The sequence below is a fragment of the Pinus tabuliformis genome, chromosome 5_2 (genome assembly GCF_031772625.1).
Source record: "Pinus tabuliformis cultivar Carrire ecotype Pingquan chromosome 5_2, CPIR1, whole genome shotgun sequence".
In the NCBI taxonomy this organism is placed as follows: domain Eukaryota; kingdom Viridiplantae; phylum Streptophyta; class Pinopsida; order Pinales; family Pinaceae; genus Pinus; species Pinus tabuliformis.
Window position 1 is genome coordinate 277213966 of NC_142306.1, and position 25905 is coordinate 277239870.

Below are 25905 nucleotides of genomic sequence, written 5' to 3' on the forward strand. Positions count from 1 at the left end.
ATGGTTGAGCATGGTTGACCATGATTGACGTTCGTGGACGAGGGTTGATTTTGTTATTGACAATCTTTGTCACAATGTGACGTTCGACCATGATTGACAATGGATGACCATTGATGACCATGGTTGTGACAATCTGGTGTTGGACCACGAGACAATCCTTGTCATAATGTGACCATGGTTGACCATGATTTATTTTCATAACGAGACAATATTTGTCACCATGTGAAATTGGACCATGGTTAGTAATGATTGACCATTGTTGACAATGGTTGATATTCATATTGAGAAAAACTTGTCCCAATGTGACGTTGGACAATGATTGACCATGATTTGTTTTTATATTGACCATGATTGGTTTTCATTTTCATATAAAATTTTTCTTAATGTGACATTTAACCATGGTTGAGCACGATCTATTTTTATATTGAGACAATCTTTGTTACAATGTGATGTTGGACCATGGCTGACCATGAATGACCATGGTTGAAAATGGTTGACAATGCTTGAAGATTGTTGATTTTCATATTGAGAGAATTTGTATCACAATGTGACATTAGACCCTCGTTGATCATTTTTTACCATGATTATAAGATAAAAGGATTTATATTAAATCTTAGGATTAATATTATAAACCCTATGAATAATATTACACCATAGCAGTATGAACCCTTAGATTAATAAAGCTAAGCGATTGAGATTATAAACCAAAGGGACTAATAAATACAATGGATTAACACTAAAAACCGAAGGGATTATAAACCCAAAGGGAATAATATTAAACCCAAGGATCTAATATTATAAATGGAATGTATATAAACCCTAAGATAAATATTATAAGCCCTAAAATAAACACGGTTGACCATCATTGACCATGGTTGATTTTCATATTGACAGAATAATATAGACCCAATGGATTATAAATCCAAGAGATTTATATTAAACCCCAAGATTAATATTATAAATTTTATGAATAATATTATACCCTAGGAATTTGAACCCTTAAATTAATAAGTCAAAGGGATTGTTATCATAAATGCAAGGTACTCATAAACCTAATGGATTATAAACCTATAGGAATAATATTAAACACAGGGAATTAATGTTATAAACAAAAGCGATATAAACCATAAAATAAACAATAAACCGTAAGATAAACATTAAACCATTATATTAAAATTTACGAATATAAACCTTATGATTAATATTAGAAACTCTAGGATCAATATTACAAAACCAATGTATTAATAAACCCGTTAGGTCAATATTGAAAACCTGATGGATTATAAACCCAAGGGAATAACATCAGACCCTAGGATTAATATTAAACCCTAGGAATACACACCCTATGAATAATATTATAAACCTTAGGATTAATATTATAAACCCAAGAGATTAATACTTTAAATCCAAGGAATTAATAAACCTAAGGGGTTAATATTATAACTCAATAGATTACAAACTCACGGGGATAATTTTAAACCCAAGGGATTAACAGTAAACCGTAGGATTAAGATTATAAACCTTGATACTACAAATCATAAACCCAATATTAAACGTTAATATTATAAACCAAATATTAAAAGGATCTAATATTATAAAACTTATATTAAATCCAAGTTTTTCAATGTAACAATGCGACATTGAATAAGTTATAATGTAATGTAACATTGCAACAGTGGTTGTTAGAGTTATTTGCATATTGAGACAATGTTTGCACCTAGGATTAATATCATAAACCTTGTGAATAATATTATACCTTAGGAATATGAACTCTTAAATTAATAAGCCTAAGGGATTGATATCATAAACACAAGGTACAGATAAAGATAATGGATTATAAACCCATAGGAATAATATTAAAAGCAAGAAATTATTGTTATAAACAAAATAGGTGTAACCCTTCAAATAAACATCAAACCCTAAAATAAACATTAAACCATTGGTGTATTCTTTCGAGGGAACATACTCCAATTTAACCTTTTGTTCTTGAATTTTTTCTTGTATGAAATGGTACTTAATGGGCATGTGCTTGGTCTTGGAGTGCATGACAGGAATTTTGAAATGATAATGGCACTCGTATTATCACATACAATTGAGATGGGTGGAGTACATGTGATTTCAATATCTTGCAATGTTTGCATCATCCAAAGTAGTTGTGTGCAGCAAGATGCAGTAGCCACATATTCTTCTTCAGTTGTAGGTAAGGCAATCGAACTTTGTTTCTTGCTGAACCAAGATACTAACTGTGATCCCATATAGAATGCACCTCCACTAATGCTCTTTTGATCATCAACATTTCCTTCCAAATCTGCATTTTCATATGCATGAAGAGTAATATCTGTATCTTTAGGATATCATAGACCAAAGTCTTGAGTTCCTTGAAGATATTTGAATATTCTTTTTACAGCCTGAAGATGTGATTCCTTTGGATTTGCTTGGAATCTTCCAACAATTCCTCCTACATGCATGGTATTAGGTTCGATACTTGTTAGACAAAGAAGACTTCCAATCATATATTTTAATGCTAGTTGACTCACTATAGGTCATTCATCATTAGAACTGAGACTGCATCATGTTACCATTGAAGTACATAGTGGTTTAGAATCTTCCATTCCATAGTTCTTTAGAATCTACTTGAGATATTTAGTTTGTGAAAGAAAAATATCATCTTTTGTTTGTTGTACTTGTAGGCCAAGGAAATAAGTAAGTTCACCAAGTAAGGACATTTCAAATTCTTATTGCATAACCGAAGTAAAGTTCTGACTCATTGATTCTTCATTGGTACCAAAGACGATATCATCAACATAGACAACAATAATTAGCAGTATATTATTCTCAATACTTGTTTATAAGTTGATGTCTGCAAATCCTTTTGCGAAACCATGTTGTTGTATATACTTGTCAAGACGATAAAACCATGCCCTTAGAGCTTACTTCAAATCATATAGAACGTTTTTGAGCTTGCATTAATGTTTTGTGTCATTTACTAGAATTAATCCTTCTGGTTGTTCAATATAAACTTCTTCTTCTAAATCTCCGTTAAGAAAAGTTGATCTTACATCCATTTGATATACTCTGATTTTCGAAAACTTGAAAGAGCAAGAAACATTCTTATGGCTTCAAGTCTGGCAATAGGTGAAAAATTTTCTTCAAAGTATATACCTTCTTGTTGAGCATACCCTTTACAAATAAGTCTTTCTTATTTTCTAATAACCTCTCCATTTTCATTCAACTTATTCTTAAATATCCATTTTGTTCCTATAACATTTTTATCATGAGGTCTAGGAACTAATTCCCAAGTATCATTCTTTTCAATTTGGTCAAGTTCTTTATCCATAGCCTTAACCCAACATTCATCTTTCCTAGCTTTATTAACATTATGTGGTTCTATGGAGGATAGTAATGCTAGATAACTCGAAGTTCCTGTAATAAGTCATCTTATTTGTACTTCAGAACCCTTTTTTCCTAGAATTTGAGATTCTGGATGATTCTTTTGAACATACCTAGATGGAGTCTTTGTTGGCATTATGAGACAAGTATTGTCCTTGATGGCAAACCACGCTGATGACAAATCATAGTGCAGAAGGTCAGCAACAAGGAATTGATGATCAAACTATAAGAAGAAGAGAAAATTCATATACGCAGGTTCATCAAGCCCAAGTCGCGTGTACACGCTGGTTGGCTTCAGTAAAAGCGCGTGTATGTGGAAAACTTATTTTTGGTCCGTGGCGGTTATTCCTTGGAAGTTGTGCCAATGGTTTCGGACCATGGTGTCTCGACGGACGTGTCGATCCCTAGTTTTGAGGATGATGGTATTGGATTTCTATGGTTTTGGCTCTTGGTATTGAACAAGGCCTAATGCTATATAAGGAGAAGGAAATCATTAGGCAAGGGTATCTGAAAAGTCTTGAATATATGATGTAGTATTAGATCCAGTATGCAGGTTATTGGTTGATGATGTATTGCTTGATCTGAGCTAAGGAGAGATCTCATCGGTTGATGGAGAACAAGATCTAAGGAGAGATCGGGATCAAATGGTTTGAAATGAACTATCTTTATATGGTTGATTATGCGTGTTTCTAGATCTCCATACTGACGCAATGTTATATTCTGGGTATAACTGATATCTGGTACAGCTGCAAGTTATGAAAAGTTATTTTTAGATCTGTACGCAGGTTGTCTTCGGTAAAACCGCTTGTATACGCAGGTTGCCTTCATTGAAGTAGCGTATATCTTTTGAAGCATGATTTTTGGGTTTACAGTTGGGTCTGACTGATATTACAGAGTTCTGTATTCTGCTCTGTGTTCTGGTGACAGGTGTTGATAGGGTTTTAGTGGTTCAGTGATTCAAAGATTGATGATGCTAGTATTGGTTGTTTTATGCTTCAATGATTTGTGAATGAATCATAGTCTTTAGATAGTAATGTTGTGCTTCAGGAATATCCAGTCTGAAAATTGATGAAAAGTGGTACCTGAAGGAAAGAAGATTGTAGGCCTGCACCTATGTACTAGTATCTTAGCTAGTACAAGAGCAAAGGGGGTTGAAGATCCCTTCCAAGGAAGTTCGGAGAACGAGAGAAGGTTGAAGCCTTCTGTAGGTTGTAGCCTCCATACTGGTATAAGGCTGCACCAGTACAAAAGATTGTAAACTGAAGTTCTTATTAAAGAAAGATAGAGACGACTTGCAGCAGGTGGTTTTCACCCACATTGGGTTTCCACCTTATATCATGGTGTTCATGTGTGTGGCTTTTGTGTGATGATCTGTTCTGTTATACTGCATCTGTTTACTCTTAATATGGTGAATGATGACCTGATGCACTTAACTGAAGATAAACTAACTGAATTATAAGTTTTCTGGTTATACGCTATTTTCTTTAGACACAGTAGCGTGTACACGCTGGTTCACTTAACTAAAGTAGTGTATATGTTTCTGAGCATTGAAAAGTTTTATTGATCTGATAATACTGATTCACCCCCCCTCTCAGTATTATTTCCAACAGTTTTTTCCCTGTCAGTTGTATCTTCTTCTGATGCTTCATTTGTTTCTTCCTCTATATCATTTTTATTTGATACGGGAAAGCATTAATCGTCTTCCTCATTGTCATCTTCCTTTGTTGATTTCATCTACTCTGGATTTATGCATGCTTTGTTAATTACTACATCAATGTATTCAAAATTTTTCCGAAGTCTCTTATTATAACATATGTATCCTTTACTTCTAGATGATTAACCAAGGAGAATTCCTTCATCCTCTTTAGGTTCAAACTTACCAAGATTTTCATCAGACTTTTTGATGAAACATTTTCTTCCAACAACTCTAAAGTGTTTTACAGTAGGAGGCTTACCATACCAAAGTTCATATGGAGTTTGATCACTATTTACCTGAACATTAGCTTTGTTGAGAATACTGACAACATTAAATGTAGCTTTACCCCAGAAGGTGGTAGGAGTTCCAGACTAATCAAGTATAGCTCGAGCCATTTGTTGAACTATTCTATTCATTCTTTCCACTATGCCATCTTGTTGAGGAGTTTCGATAACAGAGAACTACCTTTTTATTCCATGTTGTTCATAAAAATAAAAAAATTCATCTTATATGAATTCTCCCCCTCGACCAGATCTCAAAAACTTGATCTTTTGATCTGATTCACTTTCGACTGAAGCTTTGAAGGCATTAAACTTTTCAAATGATTCATCTTTATGCTTTAGTAAACCAATCCAACACATTCTAGAAAAATCATTAATGAATAAAATGAAGTATCCTTCTCCGAGGGGTGAATTTTTCCTTATTGGCCCACACAAATCAGTATGGACGAGTTCAAGAGGCTTACTTGCTTATCCTTCTTTCTCATTGAAATGACCTCTAGTTTTCTTACTGACTTGACATGGTTTTCAAATGGTATTTTCTGGGATGTTGATATATGGAAGATCACGAACTGCCTTGAGCCTGCATGATTTTATTATTTGAGAAAAGCTTAGAGGCCCCAATCTTTTGTGCCATAACCAGTTTTCATATGTTTTACTTAGATAACATTGCATTTGTCCTCCTTTTAGTATATATAGATTTCTTGGAGTTCTTGTACCTTTGATTATAGTCTTTGTTGTATGAAGCTCACGAACCACACATCCATTTGATCGAAACACAACTTAATTTCCTTGATCACACATTTGAATGACACTCAACAAGTTATGTTTTAAACCATCAACCTACATGACATTTCCAGCTTTAACCTTTTCTTTCAAATAAAGAGAACCTTTGCCCTTAATGACAACTCGTGTGTCATTTCCAAAGGAGACATGCTTTTCCATTTCTAAAGAATTGTATGAATAAAGTTTACCTTTATCACTTGTCATGTGTTTAGAGCATATGTTATCAATGCACCATTGATTTTATTTTCCTTCTACGAACAGAGTTATGCCACATATTTCTTATTGAAATTCCTTCTTTCTCCATACCTTGGAATTTGATGATGCTTTCTCCTTTTGAATTGTTGGCGAAATTTTCTTATGCATTCATATTCTTCATGACCAAAGTTATTGCAAAATGAACATTCAATTTCTTCTTCAAGAGGAGAAATAAGAACTTTTCTTTATTCCTGTTATGACCCTTTGATTTCGTGCTTCTCTAGTCATGAAAGTTTTGTGAGCAGCACATTCAACATCCTTATGCCCAAAGTTATGGCATGAAAAGAACTATTCATTAAAGAATTTTTTGTGATCATAGAATCTTTTCGTATTGTTTACCTTTTGGTTGATGCTTCTATTGATGTTCACCCTTCGAGTAAATTGAGAATGATTTACTTGATGAGTACTTCTAGGCTTTTGCTGACGATTGACATATTGTTCACTGATCTTTGTTGCATCAAGATAGCTTTTAGTGGTGGTTGATGGCTTTTGTGATTGCGATGATTCTTCAGTATATCCAAGACCGATATTGATAAGAGGAGAACATTGAACTTTGATTATTTCATTTAAAGTTTATGATCCTTTAGCAAATCTAAGATTAATATATTTTGTCTTCTCAAGTTCTCTTCTTATACCAACAACTTCACTTCTAGTTTTTCATTGTGTTTTTCTCTTTTAATGAGTTTTTTTGTCAAAGTGTCTATGATCATATTCTTTTCTTTCAAATAGATTTTGAGTTTAGTTATTTCTTCAAGAAATTCTTCCTCTTCTAAGGCATCAAAACAATCATCATTGTCATAAGCCATGAGTAGTTAATAATCTTGTTCAGTTTCATCTTCATCACTATTAGATAATCCATCACTATCTTCATGAGTATAGTAACTTCTTCTATTAACAACCTGTTTCCTATTGTCTTTTGCAAACTCCTTTCCTTTTTAATGATTATCTTTATGAGGAAATTTTGCAGCATAATGGCCAACTCTACCACAAGAAAATCTTTTGAATGGTAGCTTACCTTTGAATCTTTCAGAACCCCATTGAAGCTTCTTGGAAAAGTTTACCTCATCTTCTTCTTCTTAAATGTTTCCTGATTCATTGAGATCTTCCTTTTCTTTTCCCTTTGTTGAAGCTTTGAAAGCAGCTTCCCTAATATCTAATGGACCTCATTTGCTCATTTCAAAGGTAGTTAAAATTCCATGAAGTTGAATAACAGTAATAGATTGAAGATCCTGTTTTTCTTCTATGGCAGACAGTTTTGAGTCGAATTTACAAGACAAAGATCTCAACCTTTTCTTTACTAAAGTATCCTCCTTTATTTCTTCACCCAAATTATTCATACGATTTACTGTCTCTTCTACTCGTAAAAAGTAACTAGCAGTACTTTCATCACTATGAATTTTTAGGGTTTCATACTATATCCTGAGATTTTGGAGCTTAGAACGTTTTACCTGGGAGTCTCCTTCGTAGCTCTGAATGATTTTGTCCCATATCTCTTTGGCTATCTTGAGTTTTATGACTTTGATGCATTTGGATTATGACATACTTCACAATAAAGTATTGACTGCTTTGGCATTAGTTTTGTATAATTTCTTACCTATTGCATCTGTAGGTATTGCTACTAGAAATTGGTATCATCCTTCAACAATTTCCCAAGCATTAGCTCCAAGCGATTGAAGATAGGCTCTTATTCATATCTTCCAACATACTAAGTTGTTTCCGTTGAATATTGGTGGCCTCATAGATCCCATGCCTTCGTGATTGTTCATCTTGAGAGATCTCTGTTCAAGCGATCAAGCTCCTTCTAAAGGATCGGATCTGATGCCAATTATTGGAAATAATACTGAGAGGGTGGGTGAATCGGTATTTACAATTCCATAACTTTTCATTTCATGATCATATTTATATACGCTAGTTCAGCGAAGTGAACTTGCATGTGCATGCAACTATGATTAAGGAATCCAACGTATACCCAGAGAACTTATGATTTAATTAATTCATCTTTTGTTGATTTGTAATTAGTGCATGAGTACTTTATTATACAACAACTATGTGCAGTAATATCATAATAAACCATCACACATAAGAAACACACATGAAAGCCAAGATTTAAGGTGGAAACCCAATGTGGGAGAAAAACCACCTGCTCGTGTCATCTCTCTCTTATTTTTAATATAAAGAAAATCTCTTTAAAATCTTGTATTGGTCCAGACTCATACTAGTATGTAGGCACCCACCTGCAGAAGGCTACGACCTTCTCTCATTCTCCAGCTTCTACTCGAAGGGAGATACAACCCCCTTGCTCTTATACTAGCCAATATGTTTCGTGGTACGTAGGTGCTAGCCTACAGAAGGCTGCAACCTTCTCTATTCCTCCAGGGACCATGTTTCATAAATATTCAGACTCGATGCTCCTGGTACACAACAACATAATATGAAGGCCTCGTTTCATTAAATTTTCACACTAGACCCATCAAAAACTTTGAAACTCAAGTTATATAATAATAACTGCATCAACCAATAATTAGTCAATTTGAACAGTCAGATCACTGTAACCAGAACACTGTGCTGAACCCAAAAACCTACATCATCATTTAGAACTAGTTGCAACCTCAAAAATCATATGTCAGAATGCATACGTAACTTTTGTGAACCCAAACTGCGTGTATATGCTACTTCCTTTAACCAAATATGCGTATACCTCCAAAATTACTGAATCATAAAAACTTTTGAATCAAATATGTACGTAACATTATGAACATGTATTGTCAATTTACAGAGATCTAGACAGTCAGCAAAAAATATCACCATTCTCACTTAATCAATCAATTAATCAGACTCATCTCCCTATGCATTCAGTTCTACTTTCCTATCTAAGGAGACATCATTGACAAACAACAGTAAACCAACAATGCTAATCAGATAGATCAGTCATTTCTAAATAACAGGATTTTCTTTTCCACACACTACTTGGAAGCTTTGAACCAACATGTGTACATGCCTCCACCAATGTGAGCTAGCGTATAGATCTGCAAATACTAACTTACAACTTCGTTGCTATCCCATATTTCATGCATACCTAGATCATGAAATTTCAATAATAAAACATGTGTAAGCAATCGGATCTAGCCCAACCAATATCAGATCATTCAATGATAAGTCATTTCAGGTCTCATGATCCTGATCCAACATTGAATTCAAGGTGCACAAAATATTTCAAATTATTTCATAATCATAGCCCCTACAACATAAAATATACTTCAGAAAGGAGTATTCTTGAGAAACCCTTTCACTTGCACACTTGGAATTTTGATCTTATCGTCCTTATATACTTTTTGGCCTTTCTCAATACCTTAGACCAAGACAACACTTAGAATCTAAGGTATTCTTGGACAGATCAAATAGTCATTACTCTGCTCAATATTGTGGGCTAATACCATGGTATTGACCCTTGGTATTCTTTAAACTTGTATTTCCTTGATTTTCCAACCGATACACACTTTTCCTCTTGTGAAAGTGTGTTCATACGTATACAATATTTTTGGTTTGTAAACCCACGTGTATAAAATTCTTTGACAAGGTGAACCTATGCATACAACTTACAACATCCTTTTCCTTCAACTTCTTGTTCTGATCAATAGACCTTTTCTTCCAACACTCTGTTCTTCTTGTACCAATGCCCTGTTAGTTCTGAATTAACCTGTTACAATATGAGTTGCCGTTTATCAAATCTAAACTGACCTGTGAGTGAGTTTCCATCAAGGAAAACACCTGTATCATAATGCCAACAATACTGATGAATATTAATGTGGAAATAAATCTGATAAAACATCTCTAAAATGATGAGGATCTTAAAAGAAAAAGAAAGTTCAACAAGATGGTGAGAAGGGGAAAGATGTAGAATCATGGATGTCAAATAATACAAATTATTTCCTATTCTATGATTATGATAGTAGATTAAAATCTAGACTAATCATTTTCTAGTTGCAAGGAAAAGCTTCCTTATGGTGGGAAGAGCCAAAAACAATGCATATTTTTGAAGAGAAAACAATTTCAAGGGAGGAACTCCAGAAACAAAAGCCAAATATTTAACCGAGAGGTACTATGATGATTGTGATAAGGAAGTCGACAATTTAAGGCTTAGACAACTAAGTATTCATGAATTTCATGCAAATTTTACCAAACTGTTACAGTATGCTCCTTGTATACAAGAAGAGAAAGAAAAAGTCCAATGATGTTTAAAATGCTTACCACTATCCTATAAAGAAATGATTGAATTCAGGAATCCTAAGATTATGGATGAAGTAAGAGTAAAGGTTCAAAATCTTGGTCAAACGAAGATTAATATAAATCTATAGGTGGTTTAAAGAAGAAAAAATCCTCTCATGAAGATTTTTTGGTGAATCACCTCAGATTTTGTTATAGCTAGAATAAGAAGCCCTAACCTGCATAGTCACAAAATGGATTAAAAAAATGGAGTTGAAAAACAAGGGAATAATTGGTGGAAGAGATAGAGACCCTTTAAAATGATGGAGACATGGAGAATCCCATCTGCTGAGAAATCTCCCACACAACTTCAGATTTGTTCAAAATGTACAAGCTTTCAACAAGGCAACAAAAGTAAATGATGTTGTGAGAAATATTCTAAGGATCAATGTTTCCCTAGAAGACAAACAAGAAGTGCACCACTCCACTATAATTGAAATCAAAGGTACCAGATAAAACCAACATGTACATGTACTAGTAGATCCAAGAGCTACTCTTAGCTATATTAGTCCACAAGTGGTTGAAAAAATTAATTTAAAAGATGAAAATTTAAAAAATGCATGGTTAATACAACGAACAATATGTATAAACAGGAAAGTAGCCAGCCAGATAAAACAGTTTCCTATGAAATTAAATGGTTGCAAAACTGATTAAATTTAAACATAGTTCATTTAGGTTTATATGACTTGTTGATAGGTATCGATTGGTTAGAGAAAAAAAAAAGCTCTAATAAATTATTTAGAGAAAACTGTGACTTGCATAAATGATGAAGAAATTGAAAAACTGAGAAAATCCATACCCATTCCAATTTCCGTGAGACAAATTTCAACCTTACAACCAAAACTAAGTTCCTAGAAAGGATGCAAGCTTTTTGTTTTCAAAAATTCAAAAGCTTTTAAATATGTATTGGTGTTCATTAATGATATATTGGTGTATTAAAATATTCAAGAAGAACATAAAGAGCATTCGAGAATAATACTATCATACTTATCAAAATTTGAAAAAAATATTAATAAAAAATATAATAAATAAAAAAGTTAAAAACATTATTCGACAAACATGTGGGGGAAGTGCATGCAAGTGCGTTGAACTGTAGGTGTCTCAGATTTTACTTAGATGCTTTCTTCTATTACAAGTTATATTCCTTTTCTGTTTTCTTGGTAACATCTAGACATATCGATGCATTCAACTGGATGTGAGTGATCATTGAATGGGGCTTGTGTTTCCACTTCAACGAAATATTTCAGACCAATACTACATGACAATGATGACTCCCTTTTTTGAACAAAGTAATGAGCTTCTCTATGCTTATAGAAAACATGGCAAGGTCATTAGTCTCCAAATCAGGTAGCATGAGAATGAACATGGGTATCAAATAACAGCCTAACCTTCTGTCAAAGCTCCTCTGTGGCTAGCTACTCCCTCTCTTTATACTTTGACAAACATCTTTGTCTTGTTATTACCTTCATCTACAATCTCTTGACCGTCTCTAATAATACATATCCTCCTCAAATTAATCTATATAGTTTGCGTTGAGTTTACTAAAGGGGTTCTGACCTGCTGGTTAAATTAAAGTGTTTCATTATAATTGATACATAGCCAATCCTCCTATTAAATCGCACTAAGGGCACCTATTCCCAACCTATTACAAGGATCAGACTCTATAATTAGGGTTAACATGCACCCTTTATAACTAATGTCCCACTACCCCATCCACATAACATGAATCAGGAATCTAGCCAGCTTAGTTCATTGGCTTTTTTTCATTTTTTTCTTGCACTATCGAATCTATTGTGCATGACGGAGTCAAATTTTTCTTCAGTTGTTACAACCTTGATTGAAGCTATGTTTGGGTCGTTGCATTCATTCCAACAAAATTGGGTTCATTCCAACAACATTGTGATGCTCTAACAGTCAAAGAATAAATTAGGAGAAAATATCGTGAACAGAATATTAATAACACCCCACATTCAATGAGAAGGGGTCGTCACTTGGGTTCAAAAACAAAATTTCTGATGGAAAGTTCATCGCTAAAATGGTAAGTCTCTGAAGAACATTTTTTGTCAATCTAGCGAAAATCCCATTAGGGCTTGGTTTGAATTTTATCTTCAGATATTTGTGCTTATCAAAAAGGGGCTCTTCACCCCACTATAAGAAACACTCAGATTCATGAATTGAGGGAGGCGATGCACAAAAATATTCAGAAATAAATCACAAGCTTATGTGCCAATGTTTTCCCTTTTGATTTAGTTGGAAGAATTGTGAGATAACACTAGTTTGTACCCCACTATCTTGTGTCGTGTCGAACACTGGGAAGCAGCTCCGCCATGGCTAGTGCTTGGAATAGCAGGCTTTAAATGTTGGAATTTCTTGGAATATAAGACATTAAATGTTGGAATTCATCTACTGTTTCAAATTGCAGGCTTTAGATCCTCAATTATCAACTTCTGATAGCGACCCCACAAACTCAAAGGTGGGGGATATGATTTATTCACTCCTCCTGATGCTAACTAAATCAATGGATATGAGGTGGGGATATGATATATTCACTCCTCTTACTACTACCTAAATCAATGGACATGAGGTGAGGATATGATCTATTAGCTTCTCCTCTTGCTACCTAAATGAATGGACAAGGAAGGACATGCAACATGCCACGAAGTTTCATTTCTCTGGATATATCTATATTGCTATTAAAAACAAAAATTAAATGATTTCCAAGTAATGTGTTGTAGTGCAAACAACCACCCTCCAAAAATTTTCCTTAGCTTCTTTTTGGAGCCTCCCTACCAACCATCCTTAGCAGCATGTCTTGCATTGTCATGTACATAGGATTTAGTTGAGTTTCAATAGCTTGCAATCCTCTACATGTGAGCTTGTTTGTCTCCCACCCATGGGCCGAGATTCCGAACTTAGGAAATTTTCTGGCTGAGATGTTCCATCTGAAAATTGTGAAATTCTGGAGGGGAACCAACCTTCCCTCTAGAAATTAAACAATCCAGCTAGGTAGCCCTCCCTAAGGAAATTGCGCAATCTAGCCTAACACTGGGCTTCAACCAAGAAACTGAATAGTTCTGGGAGGACCAAGAAATTGAAAAATTTTCCTTAGCTTCTTTTTGGAGCCTCCGTACCAACCATCCTTAGCATCATGTCTTGCATTGTCAAGTACATAGGCTTCAACTGAGTTTCAACAGCTTGCCATCCTCTACATGTCAGCTTGTTTGTCTCCCACCCACGGGCTGGGATTCTAGACTTCGGTAATTTTCTAGCTGAGATGTTCCCTATGAAAATTGTGCAATTCTTGAGGGGAACCAACCTTCCCTCCAGAAATTAAAAAATCCAGCTAAGCTCCAAAATTGTGCAATCCAACCAAGTAGCCCTCCCTAAGGAAATTGTGCAATCTAGCCTGACACTGGGCTTCAACCAAGAAATTGTGCAATTCCTAAGGGACAGCTAGCCTTGCTCAACGCAAAAACTACACCAATACCTTTGTCACGCTTGCAGACTACTATATGTGCGTTCCCATTAACCAGTTCCCTCCGGGACTATGAATCCTGATTTTCATGCATGGGCTTATATTCTTGAAATAGCAAAAGGCAACATGCAAAAAGAATCCCTAAATTTTAGGGATCAATTTTTAGCAGCTGGCAATTACATGCAAATATCGTTTTAGGAACCTCCCTCAAAGTGTTGCTCTTTCCTAGATTTGTGGCATGCACATCATAAGCCTCAAACTTATTTATTCAATGTTGTAGAGCTCATTCCTCACATCAATCTTGGAGCTCTGGCATCCCACAACACATCTAGAAGTCTTTGGCACATTTAGCTCAGCTTTTTCTACGTAAGTCTGCTTTTCATGTCATTTGAAGCTTTTCTGTTGCTTTTTGTATTTTGCTTTGTATGAATTTCGTTTCCTTGGTTTTGTTGAACACCTGTTGTCATTTTAATGTATGTTAGCTTCTATATGTGCCATTTCAATTTTTATTTGCATCTCAATGATGTCGCATGAAACTCTTTTTCACTAATGGCCATTGTTGCGGCAACTCATTTCACACAAATTCATGCATTCCAGTTTTCTAAATCTTGCATTCAGTGTGTGCATGAATGACCATTCACTCTTTATTATACTGAGTCTCGACATGCATCCAAAACTTTTCATGATTTCAGTCGCCCGTCAACGGGTCTAGGATGCCTTGGTCAGGACCTTGCCTTTCCCAGACAGAAATGTGCATTTCTGGAACTGAAGATTCTTCCTTCCCTACAAAAACTATGCAAATCTAGCCAGCACTGAACTCTAGGCTTGCATTGCACAATTCTGGGAGGTGGTACCCTGCTGACCTAGAAAATTGTTGAATGCAGTCCATGGGCTTGCATGCCCTTTGTGAATGAAACTATGCATTGTGTAGTTTGAGTCCTTAGCAGGTAGGCTGGATTGTGCATAGTGCAGTTCCAACAATCAGTCAACCTCATAATAGCCTAGATTGAGCCTTGCCTAGTTTTGGCAGTGAGTCTCCCTACCTCACGGTGAAAATGGTGCAACATTTACTACCAGTTACCCACGTATATTGCATATAAGTCCTCATATTTTTTTTGGTTTTCAACTAATAGATTTATTTCCATTAGTGTCGCTATTTATTCAGGTATAGTAGGTGTTTGTACGTCTCTCACCAGCACATGTAAAATGGCATCCAAATGAGCAGGGTTAAAGGACACCTTTCGAAGTGCAACTGGAGATTCAGTTGAACAAGTGTATATGATCTTGCCCATTTGTGAAGAAACCAAGTTGTTCATAGATAGAGACATCAAGATGAAATGGCAGGACAAAAACGATACATTCTTAGGAACATGTGAGGAATATCTGGAAGACCGCAGGGTCTATATCAACGTCCACAAATTTGGGTTATACCGGATTGCATATAGGTATCATTTATTTCCATGAGTGAACATGATACATTAGATTGTCTCATACACTGATCCTGAGACGATGATGTTGAGCACTATCAGCAGAAAAAATCTTTCTGCCTTTAGGGAAAATGGCTATCAAGATATGTATCACTTGCCATGGGCAGTGATCATAGTGGAGAAGCCCTTCAACACACGAAGCAGCACAAACTCCAGAGATATCTTGAAGAGTTGGGCAAAAGAGCGAGCCAAGTTTAGGACAACACCCAGCCTGGGTTACAAGATGAAGATACTATGGAAGGAATATCAGTGCTTGGTCATATTTTCATGTCGCTTATGGGCCAAGAGAACATAGAGACTTTCCCACAAAGATGGGTGATTGCGTTGGACCAACTAGCCAGTGAAGGAAGGTCATCCAATTAGTCCAACATGTTGGCTCTCAGGTTGAAGGACCAAGTGAAAGGAGCCTGTCATCCACCGAAAGGTCAGCAAGTAGAGATATACATGTCCCCTTACATTCTGGATGCAATATGTGCCCATCAATAGTTCCCAGGCTTGAAGTGGGCATGGACACCTTCAGAAACCTCTATGCACACTTATTGAATATTGTTCTCCGAATGCAGGTTCCCTAGAGTTATCACACAGTTATCATACTACTTTTTCACCCCAGTGTACAAAATGATATTTTAGTAGGATCCACCTTACATGTTGCAAATAGCAATGGAGGCATTGATTGACATAGGAGATTAGTATGCCTCACCCCTTGGCACCTCCATATAGATGTATAGCATGAAGAAGCCTCTGCACATTTCACTGAATTTTGCCATGGACAGGCTCGTCATGCAAGAAGTGTCATATCACATCTCGACAGGGTTGTCAACTAGACTGCATAGGAAGAAGAAGGCACCTTGGCCCGGTCTTCCTTTGCGGATCGGGTTGTACAAGGTACAAAATATCAACCATGCCAATGTCGAGATGGAAGAGTTCAAAAGATTCACTTTTGGCAGCAGAAGTTTCAAGCCATATGACCTACATTGATTTGTAAAGTAGAACTGCACGAGATTGAAATTTCCTTGGATCCATGGGTCATATCATTGGATTGAGGAAGACGGACGAAGATATTTTCAAAACTTCTCCGGGCCCAATGAACTGGTCAACATAGCTATGGAATGGTTAACAAAGTAGTGTGAAGCATCATCTTAGAGAGCACCATCATCAGCAATAGCAAAGGGTAGAAGGCTCATGCATGACAAAGGCAAGAGAAATGTTGTCGACAATGCAAAGGCAGAACAAAGAGGAAAGTTCAAATTAAATCCACTTGTGATGAAAGAAGCTTTGGAGATTGAGGCTAAGCAGTGAAAGTGCAATAGGAGGAACACAGAAAGGCAAAGAGAGAAATTGTAGGATGGAGGAAACATAAAAGGAGTTCAAAGAGTTGAAGCAGCAACTCCGACAAGAATAGGAGTTGTGTAGAAGAGAGAAGGAAGTGTAACCGCGATAGATAATGTAGGAGGCGCAATATGCATAGATTGATGAAACTACACTGATACAGGTTATAGACTCATCTGAGCATCTACCACAAAGTATATGGGGTGAGCAGATGCATGAGTAGGACTTCACTCAATAGATTAAACAGATGCTAGAGAAGTTTGATACAAGTGTTGTATAACGTGAGTCTGAACAGGATATTGACCTCATGCCTCATAACCAAGAGGTCACCCTACCGGCTTCACCAGATCTAGAAGCAGAGAAAGTCCCAAGAGATCAAGGAGACACAGAGATCCTTGAAGACATCCTAGAAGCAGAGATGAACAACATATCTTTCAATGAGTCGCAACACACAGTTGTGTAGTGACGTAGAGTGCCTACTATGGATGTCCAGACATCTCCTTGCGAAGTTTGAAGAATGAGTGATCGTATCTAATGTGCGCAAGAATCTAGCAGCATTGGATGATGCTACCAGAGGATATACCGAGGCCACGAGATCGAGTATTCGATTCTTGATAGAAGAGAATGAGTGCATGGCCCAGGTGTTACAAGTAGCCAAGAATGGAGGAGAACAAGTTACATCATCCGCCAGAGCAGAGTTGAAGAGAGCGATACTGGATGAAGTATTATCCCTCGAAATAGTAATGTGGGTGTTGTATTCTAGATTTAGTACTATGCATAAGGTAGTTGTCCATATCAACGGTTGGCAGCAACCTTATGCTAGGAGAGCACGCATCTTGTCAAATATGCACACTATTGTTGACCGCATGCAGACATGGACAATGAGATAAAAAGGATCCCCATTTCATTTTCGAAAGATGATGAAGCTAAAGGTGGTACAGTTGAAGAGACACATCTAGAACTAGATCTGGAACTATGAGGAACTACCACAACTCACCACAAATTTGCAGGTTTCACATGCATGGGTGTTCAGAAGCATGGATGTCATTGTGCACACGCACGTGATCCCATCTATTGGCACAGTCACCAAGGTGAAATCAAAGAACCAAGTCTAAATGGAGCTGGACATGTACTTTGATGAGTTTATGTGTGTAGCCACTAGTGCATACTTCGAGATCAATGTAGACACAATGCATTAGTATGTTGTTGGTCCGGCTGCACTCAAGACAATGATGTGCATGTTATCATACGAGTTGAACAGAGGTGCCAAATCAGTGTACTTGGTTGCAATAGAGGCGAGAGTTCACTTTCAGCAGGATGTCACCGTTTAGCGCGTGGACACCATCATAGACTACCAAGCTTGACATTAATTCCCCACTATCAATTACAATGAAGATGTCGAACAGTTGGTCTTCTGAGAGTTTTCCATGTCATAGCAGTGTCTTGCATGGCTTTCTCAAGCCTACTTTTTCTCACATGGGTACATGTGCATATTGTAATGTAACATGTTGTAAAAGTGAAAGACCAAGTGTCAATGGCCGAATGTAATATCCATATAGTAGTTAAAGAGTCATGAGGGTACGTGAAGAGTCAAAAATGGGAATTTCAAGGGTCACCCTACCCTTTGCTATTTATAGAACCTCATAACTCATTGTACACGATTTTGGGAGCCAAGCTTTCGATAGGTGTATCTTAGAGAGAGCTTGGAATGTATTGTAATGAGCCTTGATTCCTCCATAGTGCAGAGCTAGTATATCTCTTTCGAGGATCAGGTGGCAGTGACTATAACGTTGTGTTGTTGGGACTAGTAGTTGGACATGGTTGTATGTATGAATGGAACTATCATTTTCTTAATATAACATAGCCAACACATTTCATGCATATATTGTTATTGTATTTCAGTTGTCTTCATTACGCTAACGATATATGTAGTTGTTCTCTTACGCATATATGTATGGACTCTTTCTATAGATGTATGTATGAATCTTGTTGAGATGTGATGTTAGTTTAACCATCACCTTGTATCATTGGTTCACTTTCCTTCCCGTTGTTGATGTATCTTTGCTCATGTGTTCCCTTCCAAGCCACTTTTTTCCACAGCTTTCTAAGGGGTGCACTTATTCCACATTCCGTGTTAGAACCCTTTAGGAAACTTCCTTTGCTTGCTGTGCTGGTCACACCATTGCTACCAACAAGGACATCCTACTTTCCTCTGCATGCAACCACAGTCAAGGAAATACCATATGACCCACCGTTGGGAATCCTCCACCAAACTGTCTGAGGTCTAGTTAGGACTTCTTACCGAGGAGATCCCCTTGACATGTTGGCAAGATTAGCACTGTCAACATTTCTAGCGCTAGGAGGGCCAGATGACAAGCTGAGCCCTCACATCCTATTTTGAATCTTTGCATACTTTTCATTGATATCATTAGAATCCTCCCTCTATGATATCTGCCTCAGGTTGAACCTGTTGACATAACGAGGGAGTTTTATGATCTCTTGTTGGAATTCACATATAATGGTGAAGGAAAACTGGCCTGGCCTGAGTACTTACATGACTTCCTTGCATTCCTTGAGGATGCAGATGACTTCGATGAGGTCAAGGTCAACTTGCTACTTTCACACACACCTCACAAATCCCCACAACGATGGTGCCACAACCTGCCTCATGGTTGTGTGCAAACAATTCAGCAGTTCTGTGATCTCATTGAATCTACTTTCCATCATTTTGATCATGAACCTCTTGACCAAAAAATGTTAAAATAAAGGAAGACTCCACAAGAATTGCCCATGGATTTTTGTCAAGCCTTCCGTGTATTGGAGTTTGAAGCGTTGAAAATCTATATGAAGTTTAAATATCTTTGGGATAGATTCAAATATTGTCTTACAAAATAAGACAATCCCAAGATGAACTTGAATTTAAAACACCACTCAGCATAATTCGGTGATGGAGCTACGCAATAACGTACGGACACAGCCGCTGCCACAAGTGACTGTCCAACGTCCCCTCATCAAACGACTCCACCACTGTAGAGTGATGTGGGATAAGATGCACACACGTTTGTTCAACTATCACATCTTCCAAGCAGCGCTCCTCTCAATTTTTGTGCCTATTTGTTTGTGAAGCCCGTGGGTTGCCACGTGCTTTTGTTACCTCATCCTCCATCTTCATGTTCTGTTGATCATTCAGATTGCACTGTCTTGTGTTCTTCCCTTCTGAACTCTACACATGTTACGAATGAGGATCAAGCCATTGACAAAGTTGGTGTTGCACCACCAACTTGCACTGTCATTCATGAAGAGTCTAGCTGAGAACCTGAACATCAACTCATGGCAAAGGATGGTCTCCTTTTGTCTACACCTCCTCCACTTTTTCCTCACATCTTTGGCGATTCCACCATCAATGATTTTTCTTGTGAGAATCCACCAATGAATTCACCCATTGTTGATCATTCACAGAACATAGTCGATATTAGTCCATCATTCAACAATGAAGAGGACCAATCATTCATTGAAAATCCACTTGATTTTTCATCTGCTTCTTTTGGAAACATAGAGGGTGAACATTCTTTCTTTTCATCTACCCCTCTTTTTGATTTATCTGATCATGAGAATGCCAACGAAATCATTTATTTTTCTGATCATGGTTATTGTGATCTGTTCACTCGCCTATTTGATCATGACATTTATTCTATCATTGTTGATATTTCAAAGACACCCATGTATGATGATCTCTTTGTCAAAAAAATTGAACTCCTGTAGACTGTAGATGCACTTTAGCCCAAGTTGATGGTTATGTCAGGCCCTCGCTGTCCTGAGGTTGGTTTCACTTCTAGTCAGGAAATTGTTGAAAGAACCAAGGCTCCTCATCACTCATCTATATGCATTGTAAGTCAATCCAGCACAAAGATTTTAATTCCTCCACATGATCTACATGATCCCATCGCTCATACACTAGAGGAATCTTACACAGGAAGCACACTTGCACAATGCAAGTTGCCTTTGTTTCTCTCGTTTTCTTGCATGTCACAGCCAAGAGAATGTGTATGCTTAACATCTGCAAGCAGTGTAGCAAAAAACCATGGTAAGTCCACAGATTGCATGTCATGTCCTTATGATTATTTCTATTCTGTGGACACATTCAGACTTGGAGTGTATTTGTCTTCATTTTCATATCTTTCATTTTTGTTGGTTTGCACAATTGTATTGTTCGTGAACCATGCCTTCACGGACATGGATCAACCAATGTGCCAATGGTTGCATTGGAAATATCACAACATGTAATCAGGTCCATGGAACATTAGCTTAGGTGTAGGAGTAGTGTTTGGTTCCTGTATTTTTTTCTTGCATGCATGTTTGCTTCTTGCCTTGTCTGTTTGTTGGCTTGCTTGTTTGTTTGCATACTCACTTTTCTTCCACATTTTTCTTCTGCCCTTTTCTCTTCTAGTTATTTGTTTTCTTATTTATGTTTGTAGGTTAGTTTCGCATGAAACCCTTTATGAATCTTGAAACAAGAGAGGGTAAAGTTCAAGAGGACTTGTGCAGTTATCAATACTTGGTTATATTTTATCATGTCTCTTTATGTAGAACATGTTGTCTTTAGTATATATAAAATACTTCTCTAAAGGAAAAACCTCTTTTTCTCTCAATAAGTCAGGACCACTCTTCCGCGTATGAAATGAATAAGTGCTATGGACAAAGTGAGCAAATGAAAATGTGAAAATATTTGAAAAATGAAAAATGGACAAGGTGAAATAAGAGAAAGGCTTCCTGTGAAGAGAGGTGATGCAAGTAACTTCATCAGGGTACTGACCAAGCTCATTGGCAACAGAGCAATGCTTCTGCATGACTCCACTGAGGTATTGTTCAGGCCTACTCACAGTGGAGCAACACTAGATATGAAACTTAAAATATGACTATCATATTGCTTGTGTACCAATATATCCCTCATACCAATCGAAAAAAATTGTGTTGACTTGGCTTGGAATGTGTGTCAATCGACCAAGAGCATGGTATGTTCCACATCTTTCAATCAAGCTAGTGTGGACACTAAGATGACCTCATAACTAAACAATACCTCTGGAGGAGTTAGACTTGATTTTTACGAAACAAGGTCCATTCAGAGAGCTGGAGTTCTATGAGTGTGTCCGCAAGTGTTGTAGCGACTACAACCACCCTCCAAAATTTTTCCTTAGCATCATTTTGGTTCATCCCTACACACCATCCTTGGAAACATGTCTTGCAATGCCAAGTAAATAGTATTCAATTGAGTTTTAGTGGCTTTCCAACCTATGAATGTTAGCTTGTTTGTCTCCCAGCCATGGACCGACATTCCAAACTTGGGTAATTTTCTACCTGAGATGTTCCCTCTAAAAATTATGCAATTCTTGAGGGGAACTAGGCTTCGCTCTAGAATTGCGTAATCCTACTGGGATCTAGAATTATGAAATCCAGCGAGGCACCCCTCCCTTAGGAAATTGCACAATCCAACCTGCCACTGGGCTTCAACCCAGAAATTGCACAATTCTGGGAGGCAATGACCTCTTGACCCAAGAAATTGCATAATGCCTGAGGGACAACAAACCTGGAAGAGCCTAGCAACTGCACAAATCCCTTTCCCATGTTTGTAGACTATTCCATGTGCCTTCAAGTTGAAAGTTTCCCTCTGGGACTATGCGATCCTGATTTGCATTCATGGGCTGAATTTCTTGAAATAGCAAAAAGAAACATGAAAAAAGCATTCACAAATTTTAGGGATCTATTTTTAGCAACTGGAGGTTACATGTAAATATCATTTTAGGAACTTCCCTCTAAGTGTCGTTATTTCCTAGCTTTCTAGCATACGCGTCATAAGCATCAAACATATTAATTCGACACTGTAGAGTTCATTCCTCACATTGATCTTGGAGCTCTGACATCCCACAACACATCTAGGAGTCTTCGGCACATTGAGCTCAACTTTTTCTAGGTAAGTCTACTCTTCATGTCATTTGATGGTTTTTTGATGCTTTTGGTATTTCTCTTTGTATGAATTTTGTTTTCTTGGTTTTACTGAATGCATGTTGTCGTTTTAATGTATGTTAGTTTGTAGAAGCACCATTTCAGTTTTTATTTGCATCTCACTAATGTGGCATGCATGACACTGTTTTGCACTAATGGTCATGGTTGCGACGACTCATTTCACACACATGCATGCATTCCCATTTTCTAAATCTTGCATTTACTATTTGCGTGCATGATCATTCACCCTTTCGTACACTCAGTCTCGCCATGCATCCAAACCTTTTCATGTTTTTAGGCCCCTGTCAGTGGGTTTGGGTTGCCTTGGCTTGAGCCTTGCCTTGTCCAGATAGAAATGTGCATTTTTGAAGTGAAGGATCTGCCTTCCCTCCATAAACAGTGAAAACTTGGCTAGTACTGACGTCCAATCTTGCATTGTGCAATTCTGGGAGGTAGTGCCATGCCGACCCAGAAAATTGTGCAATGCAGCCCTTAGGCTTGCATGCCCTTGCTGACTGAAATTGTGCATTGTGCAGTTTCAGTCCTCAATAGGAAGGATGGATACTGCATTTCACAGTTCCAGTAATCATTCAACCTCCTGCCAGCCCAAACGGTGCCTTGCACATTTTTGGCAGTCAGTCCCCCAACCTCCCAATGAAAATTGAGCAATCTGTACTGCCAGTCACCCAGGTATGTTGCATGTCAGTCCTATTATTTGTTTTAGCTTTCAATTGAAAAATTTATTTCCATGAGTGTTGCTATGTATCTAGGTATATCATGTGTTCATCCATCTCTCAACATTATAGGTATAATGGCCTCCAAGGGAGCAGGTTTAAAGGACACCACTGGAAGTGAAACTGGAGATGCTGTTGAACAAGTGTCTATGAGCTTGCCTGTTTAGGAAGACACAAATTTGTTCATAGATAGAGACATCAAGATGAAATGATAGGACATCAACAATACATTCTCAGGCACATTTGAGGAATATCTGGAAGACCACAGTGTCTATGTCAACATCGACGAACCTTGCCTATAACGTATTACATGCAAATATCCCATGTTTCCATGGGGGGACATGATACATTGGATTGTCTCGCACACTGATCCTGAGAGGATGATTTTGGGCATTTTGAGCAGCACAATTATTGCTACCTTCAAGAGGAAGGACTATCAGGATATGTATCACTTGCCACAGCTGGTGATCACAATGGAGAAACCCTTTAGCACATGCAACGATGCAAACTCCACAAATATCTTGAAGAGTTGGGTGAAAAAGCCAGCCAAGTTCAGAAAAACAACCAGCCTGGTTTACAAGGTGAAGATACTACAAAAGGAATATCAGTACTTGGTCATCTTTGCATGTCACTTATATGGCCAAGAGAACACAAAGATCTTCCGGTAGAGCTAGTTGATTGTATTGGACCAACTAGACAACAAAGGAAGGCCATGCACCCTGTTTGACATGCTAGCTCTCATGTTGAATGAACATGTGCCAAAAGCCCAACATCTACCCAAAGGTCAGCAAGCAGAGATATACATGTCTTCTTACATTCTGGATGCAATCTATGCCCGTTAGCAGTTTCCAGGGTTGAAGTGGACATGGACACCTTAGGAAACCTTTGTGCACATTTATTGCAGATTGTTCTCTGAATGCAACTTCTGCAGAGTTGTCACATAGTCGTTAAACCACTTTGTCACCCCGGTGTACAAAATGATATCTTAGTAGGATCCACATTGCATGTCATAGGTAGCAATGGAGCCATTGATCGACATAACCAATTTGTATGCCTCATCCAATGGCACCTTCATACGAATGTGCAACATGGAGAAGCCTCCACATGTTTTTTTGAAGTTTGCCATGGAGAAGCCCGTCATGCAAGAAGTGTCATATCACATCTCAAGAGGGTTGTCATCTAGACTCCACAAGAAGAAGAAGGCACCTTGGCATGCTCTTCCTTTCTGGGTCGAGTTATACGAGATACAAAATCTCAATCATGTTGATGTTGAGACGAAAGAGTTAAAAATATTCACTTTCTGCATGAGAAGGTTTAGCTCGTATGACCCGCATTTCTTTGTAAAGTACCACTACGTGAGAGTGAAATTTGCTTGGATCCACGGGCATGTCATTGGCTTGAGAAAGACCCATCGAGATATTGTCACAGCTACTCTAGAATTAATGAACCATTAGGCATATCTGTGGAATGGTTAGCAATGCAGCACAAAGCAACATCTTAGAGATGACCATCATCAACAACAACAAATGGTAGCAAACCTGCACATGATAATTTCAAGAGAAAGGTTATTGACAACATAGAGTGAGAACAAAGCCACAACTTCAGAGCAAATTCACTTGTGATGAAAGCAGCTTTGGTGATTGAGTCTAAGAGGTGATAGCATGATAGGAGGAATTCACAAAGGCAAAGAGATAAATGGAGGATGGAGGAAACAGAAAAGGACTTGCAAGAGTTGAAGAAACAACTCCAGGAAGAACAGGAGCTACATAAAAAAGAGAAGGAAGTGCAGCAGGTATAGAGACAGCAGGACGTGCAACATGTACAAATTGATGAAATTGTACCCATATATGTTATAAACTCAATCAAGCAGCTGGCACAAAGTAGATAGGGTGAGTAGTCATAGGAGCAAGTCTTAGCTCAAGAGCTTGCACATATGCTAGAGAAGATCGATACGAATGTGGTACAGTGAGAGTTCGAACAGGATATTGACCTCATGCCTCATAACTGAGAGCTTAACCCACTATCTTCACTAGATCCGGAAATAGAGCAAGTCCTAAGCGATCAAGGAGACATAGAGATCCTTGAAGACAGCCCAGATGTAGAGATGCATAACATATATTTCAACGAGTCGCAACACAGCTCTGTGAAATCACATAGAGTGCCTACTCTCAATGACCACACATCTCTTATACAGTTTGAAGAATGAGTGATC